The sequence below is a fragment of the Oryza glaberrima genome, chromosome 10 (assembly GCF_000147395.1).
Source record: "Oryza glaberrima chromosome 10, OglaRS2, whole genome shotgun sequence".
Lineage (NCBI taxonomy): Eukaryota > Viridiplantae > Streptophyta > Magnoliopsida > Poales > Poaceae > Oryza > Oryza glaberrima.
In genome coordinates this window covers 16,461,281-16,476,159 of record NC_068335.1, presented here as the reverse complement: position 1 = coordinate 16,476,159, position 14,879 = coordinate 16,461,281, and the positions used below count along the sequence as shown (strand labels likewise).

Genomic DNA, 14,879 nt, shown 5'->3' with positions numbered 1-14,879 from the left:
AAACGCTCAATTCTCAAAGTGGGTGTTTAGAATTTTAGAGGGATTTCATCAGAATTAAACTAGTTCTGTGAGAATTTTTCCATCACAAGACGAAAGGCATACTCTCAATTCTCAAAGTGTGCGACACTCTAGAAGGCTGTATCGCTATATACTCCCAAATTTTATAAAAAATAGTTAAGAGTAAATTATTTAAACTAATTCATTATAATAGCGATAATTTACATGTGGATATAATAAGTTTAGGTTGTGCTCCTTTAATGGTGGTCTTTACTATATACTCCCTCCATCTATTTTGATAGGTATATTTCCAAATTTGAAAAATTTATTTTTGATAAGCATATTTCAATCCAACCACATATTCTCTCAATGACTTTCTCGGATTTAATGCATGACTCACTATTCTTCTACACAATCTCTACATGGACATCGAGAAATATAAATATTAATGAATCGCTTGTTTACGAGAAATAACCAGTAGCATAAATGGATAATAAGTATAATTACTTATCCTTAATTATTGTGTCAAGATAAAATATCACTGTCAAAAGTAGATGTATGGAGTATTATTAGTGGACAAAGGTTAGGTGGACTATAAGATATAAGATATAGTAGTCAAATTGTTGTATGTACTGTTTTCTTTTATTTAAAATACCTGCAACAGTGCAGCATGTTGGGCGAGTCTTCAATCTCTGAATATGTAGCCTCTCCAAGCACCGGAGGTATTATAGAAAGCGGTTCCACTCGAGCAGCATCATCCACATATGACCTGTTTCATGATAGAAAAATATTTAGGGCTAGATTGGTTTGTAGCCTAAATTGGCTTTAACAATTTTTGTCAATGTTAAATTTTAGTAAGTTTTAGCATGGCTAATCTTGACAAGATAAAGTTGTGTTTGATTGAAACTATAAAATAGCCCATGTTAACTATTGAAATGACCATTTTATTAAATTAGAAATACCAACTATTTAGTTTGAAACCAAATAGTTGGTATTTCTAATTTAAAAAACCAAATAGACACTAAACACTGTTGAAATTGTTAAATATTGGCAAGGCTAATTTAGGCCACAAACCAAACTAGCCCTAACTGCACAACACTGAAAATATCAATCACTCGGTTAAACAAAAATCAGTCACAATATATAATAACGACATGTTTAATTTACTGAATCCCTATCAATTGAACAAGTAATTCCCTACTGCAGGTAATTAAAAGAAACACACATGGAATATAATTAGGCAGGTTAATTACTCACAGTAAGAAACAGAAGTCATTTCAGCGGGATATCGTTTCACGACCCTCGTCGACGACCAGACTGCGCTTATAGAAAGCATTCAGGGGCTCATTTAAATCATAGGAATGAAAAAAACGGAGGAATAAGAAAAACATATAATTCTGACAGGAATACAAATGTAAAGCAGAATATTGTAAAACATAGGAAAAATATAGGAATAACCGTTTGATTGAGCCGCAGGAAAAACACAGGAATTTGAAGAGAGTCTACTAGATCTACTCAAAGGATTCTTAACATGAGGTAGAATCTCATGCTAAATTTCCTCCAAAACTTGCATGGGAAGAGACATTCTATAGGAATTTCATGGGATTACATACTATTCATTCCTTTGATTCAAAGGGCTATATAGAAAAAATTCCTATAGAAATGAAATCCTTTAAAATTCTTATGAATTTCCTTTATCAAAGGGGCCCTCAGTATATTAGGAATATTGACAAATTCACAAATTCATCATATGAGTATACGCTTTTCTTATCCATGTTCCTCTCTAATCTATATGGACAAATTATTCCCAAAGTTATGTATATAGACAAATTATCCTGATTTTGTTTCTTTGCTTATAGAAAACATTCAGTATAGAAGGAATATTGTTCCAGGATGGTGTTTTTGGAATGCGATCTTTAATTCAGAATGATTAAGCAACTAATTTCTTTGTTGCATGCAGTTGGTTGTGGCCGTCCGCCCGGCAGACGGCAGTAGAATATGTCGACTTAACACACAACACAACGGCACCAGAGCAGAGAGTACGCGCAAGGGTGAAGATCCTTGTTTAGAAGCTGTGATTTGGATTGTACATTCTTTTTCTATCAGCATATACTTTCAATTTTTGTTCTTCATGTACTCATGTCAGTGAGGCTAGTTCTCCTTTCGGAAATACGCATTGCTCTTCCGTATATTTGAGATTATATACTGATACCTTTTCAATCATACGAGGGTTTATTTGTAAAATAGTTTTTACGATAGATAAAAATCATAAATTATATGCATAACCTTATACCTTCTTATGTTCCTCCTTCCTTTAATTCTTTCTTTCGTCTTCCAGTAGTTTCATCTCCAGAAACCTCTTGAATTATTATTTTCATCATCTATTTAATCTAATGGCTAATATTTATCGAATGATGTTGCCCATCCTCATTTCATTTTGAGTTTTACTTTTTAATAGTTAAGGTGTCATGCAGCCGGAGCACTGAGTATACTACTATAGTGTAAAAACAAGTAATAAAAATAGTATATATATACCTTTTAAAATGGCATATACTGCTAGTAACTTAAAAAACAGCATATACTAGTACTACTGACTAAAAATTGTATATACTGCAACTATCTTAATTATAATACTTACTAAGTAAAAAAAGTATACTTCTACCGCCTAACAAACTATTCTATACTACTGCCAACTGAATTATAATACTTAGTAAAGAAAGAAGTATATATACTATCATTTTAAGAAAAGGTATATACTATCATAGAAAAACGTATGGTACATACTGGAAAAATTGAACGTCCTGCTAACGATACACCACGAAATTGGTCACGATCTGACAGATACCTGATATTAAAAAAATAGTATTTACTCGATTTAGTACATACTAGATTAAAAAAGCAGTATATACTTACAGAAATGGCTGATACACGAGTTAATATGTACAGGTAGTCCAACGAGCGTTCAGTATCCTGGATCTAAAATTAAGTAGAAGTAGTATATACTTCTTAAACCAGCTTTTAGTATATACCGGATCCTCAAATAAAAAGTATATACTCTTCCAAAGAAGGATATAGTATATACCGGTTCCTAAAAAATAAGTATATACCTTATCTATAATAAAACAATATATACGTCACAAATTTCCATGCTACAGCCTACATGTGCGCGCGCACAGAACACCCATATGGGGCACCATGATGCCCGGGCAGCCTAAACACCATCTTATCACAACACCTTTTAAAGTAATTAATTTCCATACAGAACGGCCTAAAACCGTAAAAATCCCCTACCATCCTCCATATATATATAACATATTATTCATGGCAAAATACACCAAAAGAGTTAAGCCCCCAACAACTAGGAGTGCTACTACTTCCTTCAAACACCAACAGACTCAACTGCTCATGCAGCAGAAACATTCTGAGTGTGTATGCATCCATCCCTGATCAACAATGATCACATCCAAACTGTTCATACAGCAAAAACATAGCAAGCATCCAATCCTCGTAGCACAAAAGAGTTAGTGCACACATCCACATACCGAGGCGGCTTCACAGGTTCTCTAGTTCCTCTCACTGTTTCACAAGTCGTGACTTGCATCATGGTGATCTTCACATGATGCAGATTCTTAATCTTAGGCATAGAGGATGGGCCATAGTAGGGGTATCCATGAGCAAGACAGAACATAATGTTGCGAGAACTATTGTCCTCGCCAACTGAAGCAAAGCAAATCGTGTTCTTGTCCCTGATAAGCTTACTCCATGTCCTCAAGAAAATAGGAACATCAAGGTAGTATGAACCATAATTATTGATCAATTCAAAAGCAAGAATACCTCCTGTAAATAGCGTGTATATGAAGCCACCAATGAATATAGACCTTCCCAATAACGTGCCACGACGATACGATTGGAATGACTTCACAATAGTCCATTCCAAACTATCCAAGTTAAGCAAGAAGCAGCCAAAAGTCATAGCGTCTGATATCATAAAACTATATCTATTAAGCACAACAAACCCAGAGATATTAATTTTCTCAGTCAGATCTGCATCTCTTGAAGTTGTCTTGCAATGAGTCCATACTGAACTGCCGCGTTTTAGTAAATACAGACTGCAGGGTATCAGCTAAACCAACCAACTGATTGCCAACTGGAAAAACTGCTGAAAAACACACCTTAGGCCGATCTGTCTTAAAGGGATGATTTAACTTCCTCCGCAGATTAATCACTTGCATCTCACTCTCTGGTAACGATGGAATGCAATATAGTAGCTTTCTTCCCACATATATATAGCACCATGTAGGAGAAGAAGAACCATATAGAGCATCCTCAGATACAAATGTTTCTGCACAGCATGTTGGCTCCAGCATTTTATCACGGCATACAGTGGCGCAGGTAGGGGGGTGCCAAAGGGTGTCAACACCCCCCTATCCAAACACTACCACCACTACACCCCCATATTTTTACTCTATATTAAGTTAGCTAAGATAAGTATTTATCTAGTTTAGTTTATTTTGTGTAGCTTGAAAGTATTATCAGTTTAGCTAGTTAGTAAGTCTAAAAATATTAGCAATAAACATGATTTACAAAATTAGTTTGTGATTTCTCCTCTTTTTCAAAGTAAAATAGATGATACTTATTTGTGAGATTATTTAATAGTTTACATTAAAAGAATTTAGCAATAAAGACTAGTTTCAAACTTACAATGATATTACTAAAGAGCTGAAATTCAAGTTTTTCTTAAAAGGACTAGTTTACGCATTGCTTATTATTGACGGTAACTATTTGACCTCCTTTACTATCAATATTAGTTATTTAGTCTCATGGTTTATCTTCACCCTACACCCCCCTAATCTCAAATCCTAGCTTCGCCCCTGACGGCATACCAACTTCCCATTTGAAATACTGATTTGATATGTTAGCGAATGACAACCGGACTGAGATATGAAGTATAGATCCATCTTGGTTTGCATTGTACAATTCTCAAGTACAACATCATCTTCGTTCCATTGATCTTCCAAGAACATCCTGTATAGATTATAGAACCAAAAACAGTACTTGTTACTTCCAACATAACTTAACTAAAAAGCATTTATCAGATCAGTAATACCATAACGTACACAAATTGTCATTTAGCATAAAAAAAGTTACATGATGGATGACGGTCTATATAATTACATAAAGCATAGCTATAATTCTATAGGAAAGAAATAACCATATTAAAAGAAGAGTAATATTACACACTTGAAAGATAAACCACAAGAGTTGGTGGTAACATGTAGTAACATCAAAATGGGAGGAAACCAGTGAAGGTAGCTTCTGTTTGGACAAACTATTTGCAGTGCAAATTCAAATAAGAGAAAATTACTTATATGCCATTGAAAGTTCACCAGTTTCCTTATATGCCATCGTAAATTAGCAATTCCCTATATGCCATCAAATGGAATTTTTTTCACCTATATGCCATCCACGTCACCCAAGAGTAGAAATAGTGTTAGCTTTTTTGAAAAATGACAAAATTACCCTTGGATTCCCTTTCCTTCTATGTAAAGCACAAATCAGGATGAATTATAGTTGAAACTATGACTACAAATTTAGTAATCATTACTGATTCAACACACAACCAATGACTGGATGCAAAGTTTATTTCTCTTCCATTTTTGTAGTTAATTTATATAATACGGAAAGAAATAGTTCATAATCTTTTTAAATGGCACTAAGAACAATAATTTAATTAGTTATAATCTAATGTATATAACTGGATGTAAGCATTCAGTTTAGCAAAAGAAAAAAACAAAGCAAACTCTCAGATTAGCAAACTGATTATGTGCTTAATTTAATTGCAAAAATAGGTATGCTTAACTTAACAAGTTGCATGCTTAATTTAATCTCGCCATGGAAGTAGGTAACTTCAGGATACCGACATTAGTGATTAACACCAAAAAGATGCTGTCAGCCTTGTTTACTCGTAGTAAGAATACTAAGACAAAATTAAGGAATTTCTAAACTATTGACCAGCTTTCCCCTGAGCCATGTCTAGAGAGTAGTAGACGAACACGGGAAGATAAAATAGGGTGGCAGTGCATAAGAAAGAAGGGAAAAGAAATCTAAGGGTAATTTTGTACTTTCCATGCCAACTAAAATGGTCAGATGACGTCAGGGTTTTAAATCTCCCGCTAAACTGCCGCTATCTCCTGCTATAGCTATTTGCTCTCATGTAAAATTCAGCCGCTATAGCTATCTGAGAAACAAACCGTTAAATGCTTTAGCCCTCTATTTAAAACATTGGATGACGTGGATAAATGTTGAACCAGCAGCAAACCCAGGAAGGCTCCACTACAGCTCTGTTCCTAGACATGTTTGCCTGGTCAATCCAAATAACAAACAGAATTCGAAGCGCAGGAGAATACCTGCAGCACTCCAGCATGTTGGGCGAGTCTTCAATCTCTGAATATGTAGCCTCTCCTAGCACCGGAGGTATTGAAAATGGTTCAACTCGATCAACATCCTCCACATACGACCTGTTTCATAATGGAATATTTAGAGAGCAATACTGCAAATCAAACACAGTAACAACTACTACTCCCTCCGTTTCACAATGTAAGTCATTCTAGCATTTCCCATACTCATATTGATTTTAATTAATCTAGACATATATATCTACTATCTAGATTCATTAACGTCAACATAAATATAGAAAATGCTAAAATGATTTATATTGTGAAACGGAGGAAGTACCGTTTACCGAATCCCATCAATTGAACAAGTAATTCTTAATGCAGGTAATTAAAGAAACACATGGTATAGTAGGTTACTCACAGTGAGAAACAAAAAATATTGCAGCGGGATATTGTCTCACGGCCATCGCCAACAACTAGACTGCGGCAGGTAGAATGCAAGACGCCCACATCTTTTGGAACGAAGCCACCACCATCAACGCAGTCACCATTGATGATAAGCGTTGTGATCATCACGTGCTGTGTGGTGCAGGTGCATATGGAGCGCGTGCCGATCCAGACAGCGCACATCACCCTGCCAGCCAGGTGCACAAGAGAGCCGTACCCATTGGTGCCGAAGGGGCACATAACGTCTAGCCTGATTGGAGGCTCGATGGTGTTCTTCCCCGGCGAGAATTTGTACGCGAAGAGAGTATCAAAACGAAGGAAGTATACTGCGTTGTGATCCTCCACGTATACTGATCTATTAAAGGGATAATTTTTATCATCGTTAAGAAGATGACGAGGCACTATATATTTTCTCGTGTAAAATTTGATGCACTTAGATGCTAAGTATATATCTCAAGATAGTAAAATCGAATTTGTATGCGAAGTGAGTATCATAACGAAGGAAGTAACGGACACGGATTTTCTACACCTAGGTATCATGGCACATATCATTTGCATGCGACTAAATAGTTATAGAAAAAAAATAAAAAAAAATTAGTAACATCAATTATGATGATATAAGTGTATACACAAACATACATTACTAAATTTGATCTACAACTAGAGAAACAAAAATAATAAAATCAGACAGTGAATAGTACCCGTACAGTGCAGATAAAATTTATTATTTTTGTTTCTTCATATGTCGATCAAATTTAGACTTGCATGTTTGTATATTGTCTTATATTAACATAGTCTCTCTTATCAAATTTTATAAAATTTTTATATAACTGTTTAAATTAAATGCATACAACTAGATGTAGAAAATACTTTCCTGGAAGTATACTGCGTTGTGATCCTCCACGTATACATACTATACATACTGACCTGTTAGACAGGGGAATGTAATTGAGCTTCTTATGCGTGAGGGAGAGTCGCGTCCAGACGCAACGGGTGCAGTCGAAGACGAAGAAGGCTGCGTCCGCCAAGGAGACGAGGATCTTGTCGTCGCCGATGACGGCACGGCCTTGGAATATGCTGCCATAGAGGCTCTCGCTGCGCTCGAAGCCGGTGTGCAGGAACTCGTGGGGCTCACCGGCGACGACCCATCGCCGCCCTTCCCGCCGCCGCATCAGGAGGCGGGTCGTGCTCCTCTCGTCGAGCCAGGGATACGGCCGCTCGACGGAGAGCACCCAGTTCTCGCCGCCGGCCTGGATGGCGAAGTGGCCCCCGGGCACCAGCACGGTGGGGAGATCGCCGAGCGGGGTCACCGCGCCGCCGCCGCCGCCGCCGCCGCCCAGATCCATGGAGAACGATCTGTAACACTTGGTCAAGTTTGTCTTGTTGCAGATCCAGCGGGCGTCGGCGTTGAGGGGGACGGCTCGGCAGATGAGGTGCATCCGGTGGCCGCCGCCGTTGCCGTTGCCGTTGCTCAGGTCGGCGGAGGCGGTGCTGAAGGCCTCGGCGTCGGCGTCGTCGGGCGCGACGCGGCGGAAGGCCTCGAGGGCGTCGTCGCTGCCGCCGAGGACGCGGCCGGACGCGGCCACGCGGAACCTGTGCAGGCGCAGGTTGTGGCGCGGCACGCCGACGGCGGTGAGCCCGACGACCACGGACCACCGGGGCCGGTCGTCGTCGGCGCCGGTGGCGGGGATGGCGAGGTAGTCCGTGCCGGGGGCGATGCGCCGAAACCCCGCATCCTCTTTACTCCAGCAGCAGAAGCACTTGAACAGAATGCACAGACGATCCTCCTCCTCCTCTGCCATCGTCGACGGCAGCTCGCGCTCGCCGGCCGCGGCCGCCGCCATCGTTGCCTAGTACGTACCTAGCTAGGGTTTCTCTCGATCGGGGGACGCGGGTTTTCTGCACCTAAGGTGCAGCGGCACCTAGCGCGTCCGACGTCCGATCGGTTCCGCGATTCGTGTGCTGTATTTACAGGCTTTTCATCATATTCGATTTGTATCGTACGTGACTCTCTGTATGTATGTAGTACGTGTGGTTCGAGGCGAATGAGGTTTGCTTTGCTCCGGTCCAGCGTTTTGTACCGGGAGGTACATGTACCGCAAGGTACTGATCGTAATCCGGCCGTTGATTCTTCGGGAGTACATGGGCAGTGAATGAAGGAAGCTCGCCATGCGCCAAGCGCCGGATAAACAAGAGGCACGGTAAAAAATACTCCAGGAAACGGAAGGCCCCTCGCAAGCGAGAATCCTAACGAGATCGCTCCGGGCGATCAGCCCCCCTCAAGTTTTTTTTTTTTTTTTTTTTGCACCGTATTACTTTCTTGTTTTAGTAAATTTATACACCTAAAGTTTATACACCTCAAGTTTACACATCTAAAGTTTATACACCTAAAGATTAGAGACTCAAAGTTTATAAGTCAAAAGTTTATATATCTGATTCAAATTTGAATTTGAATTCAAATATTTTTTTATATATAGTATTTCTATACATCTAAAGTTTATACACCTAAATTTTATAGACCCAAAGTTTATATAAGTCAAAAGTTTATATACCTGACTCAAATTTGAATTTAAATTCAAATATTAATTTGAATTTAAATTCTATTTTTTATATATAGTATTTCTATACACCTAAAGTTTATAGACCCAAAGTTTATATACCCGATTCAAATTTGAATTTGAATTCAAATATTTTTTATATATAGTATTTCTATACATAAAATTTCTAACTTTGTTTTTTTATTTTTTTTTAAATTTATGGTGTAGTAGGAAGAGAAGAAGGGGAGGATTGGCGATGGTACAAAAATTAAGATCTGGAGGGACCAGTGGATCCCTAGAGGATCCTCTTTAAAAATTGCTGCTCAGAGTGGAAGATGTAGGCTCAGATGGGTTTCTCAGTTGATGAAACCAAATGAGAGTTGTTGGGATGAGCGCCTTGTTAGTCAAGTCTGTCCCCAGTATGATGCGGAGGAAATTTTCAAGATCACGCTCCCACAGTACCCGGCAGAGGACTTCCTTGCCTGGCATTATGAGAAGACTGGAATATACTCGGTGCGTAGCGTGTACCGCCTAGCAACCTCACTTCAGGATAAGCCCTCGTCAGGTTCATCCAGTGGCTCCCCCAACGGTGAACGTTCCCTGTGGCAGAATATCTGGAAAACACTTGTACCGATGAAGATCAGGATTTTTGCTTGGCGACTGGCCTGGAACAGTCTCACTACCCAGAACAATTGGCTGAAAAGGAAACTGGTACAATCCGCACGCTGTAGCATTTGTGGTAAGGAGGATGAAGATCGTCACAGGTTGTTCCTGACCCCACCCATGCTTTTTCCGGTGATCTCCACTCGTTCCAAAGCCACCGCAGTCGTAAAGCTCTTGCAAATTCCTCCAGGTTTAGGATACCCAATCCTCCTGAGGCTGTAGGAAGGCAGGTCCGTGTCCAATTTATTTTGCACTTGCCCCCCGTCAGAGCTTCACCGCCTGCCCATAAGAATTTCCTTCTCTGCTTGTCGATGACTTCTAGGGACTCATTTGAAGCTTTCAGGCCCGTCAGAAGAAAAACAGGTTGTGAAGTGAGCACCGATTTAACCAGCGTTGATCGCCCTGCCAGGCCAATATGTCTTCCTCGCCAGCTTGCTACTCTACTCATCGATTTGTCGTAGAGAGGTTGAAGGTCTACTTTGCGCAGACGGCCAGTGGACAGAGGCAACCCCAGATACTTTATCGGGAAGCTTGCCCTAGTTGCAGGCGTGTCATGCAGGATGTCATCGAGGTCCAGATTATCGCATCTGACCGGCGCCACTTGCGATTTTTGCAGGTTCGTGCATAATCCTGATACCTTCCCAAAACGATTTAGCAGATCGGCGAAGGCGCTCACGTCCTCTTTGGTCGGATTAATGAAGACGGCCGCATCATCCGCGTACATAGATGTGCGGAAGCGCACAGCTCTGCCTCGCAGCTTACTTAGAACTTCTATGTCGGTAGCCTTGTCTAACAGGCGCGGGAGGGTCTATAGCCAAGATGAAGAGGAGGGGGGATAGGGGGTCACCCTGCCGCAAACCCTTCCCGTGTCTGATTGTTTTGCCCGGGATTCCATTCAGGGTGATCTTTGAGGTGGAAGTGGACAGCAGCGCGGATATCCAGTCGCGCCATTTTGCGGGAAACCCCTATTTTGGAGGAGCGCAAGTAGGTAGTCCCATCTGACCGAGTCAAAAGCCTTGGAGATGTCCAACTTGAAGAGGAGGATCGGGCACCGAGTCCTGTGATATCTTCTCACCATATTCCTCACATACATGAAGTTGTCGTGTATACTTCGCCCGCGAATGAAGGCACTTTGATTTGGCGAGATCAGTGACTGCATTAGTGGCCTTAGTCTAATGGCGAGCACTTTGGAAAAGAGCTTGGCGAAGCCATGAATTAAGCTTATTGGCCTAAAATCATTGATTCCTTCGGCGCCATCCTTTTTGGGGATGAGAACCACGTTGGCGGAATTTACAAGGTTAAGGTGCACACTTCTCATGTTATGAAGAGCATTGAACGCCGCAATTACATCAACTTTGATGATGTCCCAGCATGACTTGAAGAATTTGCCGGTGAAGCCATCGGGGCCTGGAGCCTTGTCCCCTGGCATTTCATTCACCGCCTTGCGTATCTCTGCCTCGGAGAAAGGCTCCTCTAGCCGTGTCAAGTCTGTCGGGGCAAGGTCTAAGGAGGGCCAGTTCAGGTCACCGGTTCTAGGTTCTGGTCGCCCCATCACTTGTCAGAAATGGTTGGCAATGACCCCTTCCTTTTCTGCGTGTGTAACGGCCCATCCATTTTGCCTCCTTAAACGGAAAATGTGGTTTCTTCTTTTCCTTGCATTTACTTTGCGATGGAAGTACTTCGTGTTGGCGTCCCCCTCTTTAATGTTGGTTATGCGCGATGCCTGCTTCTTCCTTGCCCTTTCAATGACCGCATACCCGAGCAGCCTTCTTTTTAGGCCCAACCGTAGCTTAAACTTTGCTTGTGTGAGATCTCTATTTTCCTGAGCCATGTCTAGGTGTTGAATCACATTCAATGCCAAGTGGAACTTGAGTTTAACTTCTGAGCAGATTCCTCGCGCCCATTTCTTTAGGGCCAGGGCAGTGTGACTCAGTTTGTCCGCCAGACGGTGGAGAGGCTCATGATGCGTCGATGTTCGTTCCCAAGCCAATTGAACCTCAGTCCTGAATCCCGGAAGCTTTGTCCAGAAGTTTTCAAATTTGAAGGTCCTTGGGCGTCGCGGCCCTTGGGGGTTTGAGAGAAGCAGTGGGTAGTGATCCGATGTTCCCGAAGAGAGAGCATGAAGGATGTGGTGACCAAAGGCGAGGTCCCAATTCTCGTTACAGAAGAATCTGTCTAGTCTGACCATGGTTAGATGGCGTCTCTCATTGGTCCAGGTGAATTTTCTATTTTGGAGATGGATTTCCTTCAACTCACAATGATTAATGGCTGCGCGGAACCGCCTCATACGCCTTAAGTTAATATTGCTGTTGCTCTTGTCACATGCCCTGTAGATCATGTTGAAGTCACCAATTAGGAGCCAAGGTTCGTTGTTATCCGGCTTTAAGCGTCTGATTTGCCGAAGGAAAATCTCTTTTTCTCTATGTCTCGTTGGCCCGTAGACCGCGGAAATGGTGAAGGTGTCCGCCGTATGAAGGAGGCTGACTTTTGCCGTCATCGAGTAGCGACGCAGTCTCACTTCTGTGATGTTGATCGAGTTGGAGTTCCAAAGTAGGAGGATCCCCCCTCGAGTTCCCCTCGCCGGCTTGATGGCGTAACTATCCAATTTATATCCTCCCAGGTATCTCGCCAAAACATCGTCTATTGCTCTCAGTTTAGTTTCTTGAAAACAAGCGATACTACAGGCCGTGTCCACCATTAGTTCGTGCAGCGCCGTGCATTTGGCAGGGGAATTTAGGCCGCGGACGTTCCAGCTGAGGAGTTCGATATTTTGATTAAACATGAAGGGGTGGCTTACTCTCAGATGTTGCCCGGCTTGCAACACAATGCAACATAAATCCCAGAGGCAGTGGCGCTGAAGTAGTTGCACGAAGTCTCAAGTAAAGCAAGCAGAAAAGAAGTAAAACAATGCAGTCAATGGGGCTATAGCCTGACGCATGCATATTGCCATGTAGAGGAAGCGAAGTAGTAGTCTTAGAAGTTCCCATTCCACAGTACAGACCAAACATCAGAAGATAGTCGACTTCCATCGAAGCTTGCCAACGGTTCTGGTTCATCCAGTGCATCACACGGCACCGCAAAAGAAGAGCAACAACGCAGTTCAACATACATGAAAACATAAGCAGCAGGCGACGACGACCATTGACGCAGTTCAACTTAAAAGACGACATAAGCAGAAGACGACGACGACGACGATACATGCAAGCAATGCTTGCTCAGACCCTGGCCAGCAGTTAGGCCGCAGCTTCCTCGACCTCATCGGCGAGGTCTGCAACGCCTTCTCCTACCACCGTGAGCAGGGCTTCCTCCGGTGGCTGCTCTTGATCTCCATCATCATCAATGTCGAGGTCGAAAATGGAGGTGAGAGCCGCAATGGTCTGTGGCGGCAATGGACCATCAAACATTGCAACGTACTCCGCGAGCACCTCGTCCAGGGAGGTGTCCGTGCGCAATAGTCCGAGCCGCTTCATCAACACACGGCTGCACTTCTGCATCGTTGGCATGGCCGGTTTCCCTGCAAGTCTGGAGCTGCGATGAGGATTAGTGAGACTAAACTCACTCTCCTTGGTTTTGCGAGTCTTGCGGCCGAACCTGGATAGCGAGAGACGACGCCTCACTTGCAGCGGGGACGTTGGGCGCGTCGGGGGCGTCGGCGAAGCCGGACGGGTCAGGAGCGGCGGCGTGACCTCCGTGAAGAGTGCATCCAGCTTGTTCGGTGTCGGCCGCGGTGGCAGCGGCGGCGGCGTTGGCGGCGACCGAGCCGCGACCTGCAGTAGTGATGGCGAATGCTCTGGCGCCGGCGATGAAGGCGGCAGCTCCAGCGCCGGCAACGAGGGCGACGTAGACAGGAGCGTCCTGCCTGATGGCGATGACACGGCTGGCAGTGTTGGCGACGTACCGCCGTCCTGGGCCACGAGAATCGAGGCCCCCGACAGGCCGCCCGGGGTGGCTTTGCTTGCCAGGCCGGACACGAGCTCGCCAGGTCCTGGCTGGATCGCCACGGCCTGCGATCCAACCTGAAGCGGGTTCTTGTGGCCCGTCATGAAGTCCAGCTGGAGCTCGGATGGCGTGGTGTTGGCCAGCGGGGAGAGCGGAGATGGCAGCTCTGGCCAATGCTCGAGGGAGGTCGTCGCGGCCACGAGCTCCAGCTTCTTGAACGCCTTGTCGATCTCGTCGACGACACTTACCGGCGCGGTGACTTGTGTCTCTTGACGGATGCGGTCGAACACCTGGTGGATTGGGACGACCTCGCCGCGCCTTGACGCGTCGACGAGCCGTTCCTTGCCACGGCGCCTCATCTCCTCCACGGACCAGGCTTCCATCCCTGTGCCGGCAGCGCTTGCTGCGAGGAGCACCGAAGGATGGTTGATCTGCAACACGTTGTCGAGGACATGCGCCTTGGACAGGAAGGTGGCGTCCAGCACCGGCAGCAGCTTGTCTTGAACAATCGGTGTCGACTGTAGCCCATACATGTACTGGAGATTTTGGGCATCTGCCTGCACGTTCAAGCCATTTAAATCAACAAGCAACTTTAAGTTAGCTACCTGTGGTGATGGTGATGTGAACGGCCGAGAGGGTGCAGACTCGAGGCCGGCGCCGCCGGGTCCTCGCGCCGGTCGTCGTTGAACGCGCCATGGCGCCGCCTAGTGCGGCTGCCTCCTTCTCCCCAGTCGCGCCGCCTTGGGGAGCGGTCGCGTTCTCGCTGGCCATTTAGGCCAGTTCTTTTGGCCGCGCGGCTCTGTCGTCACGCTCGTCGTCGTTGTCGTCTCGGCGACGCCAGCCGAGTCCCCGATCGAAGTCGGGGTGGTCGTCATTGTAATGACGCCGGCTATCCTTGTCA

General features: G+C 43.8%; 1 pseudogene; it reads right to left on the bottom strand.

The window, feature by feature from the left end:
- Positions 1–3,444: 3,444 nt before the first annotated feature.
- LOC127785910 (uncharacterized) lies at positions 3,445–8,683 on the bottom strand (annotated as a pseudogene).
- Positions 8,684–14,879: the final 6,196 nt, after the last annotated feature.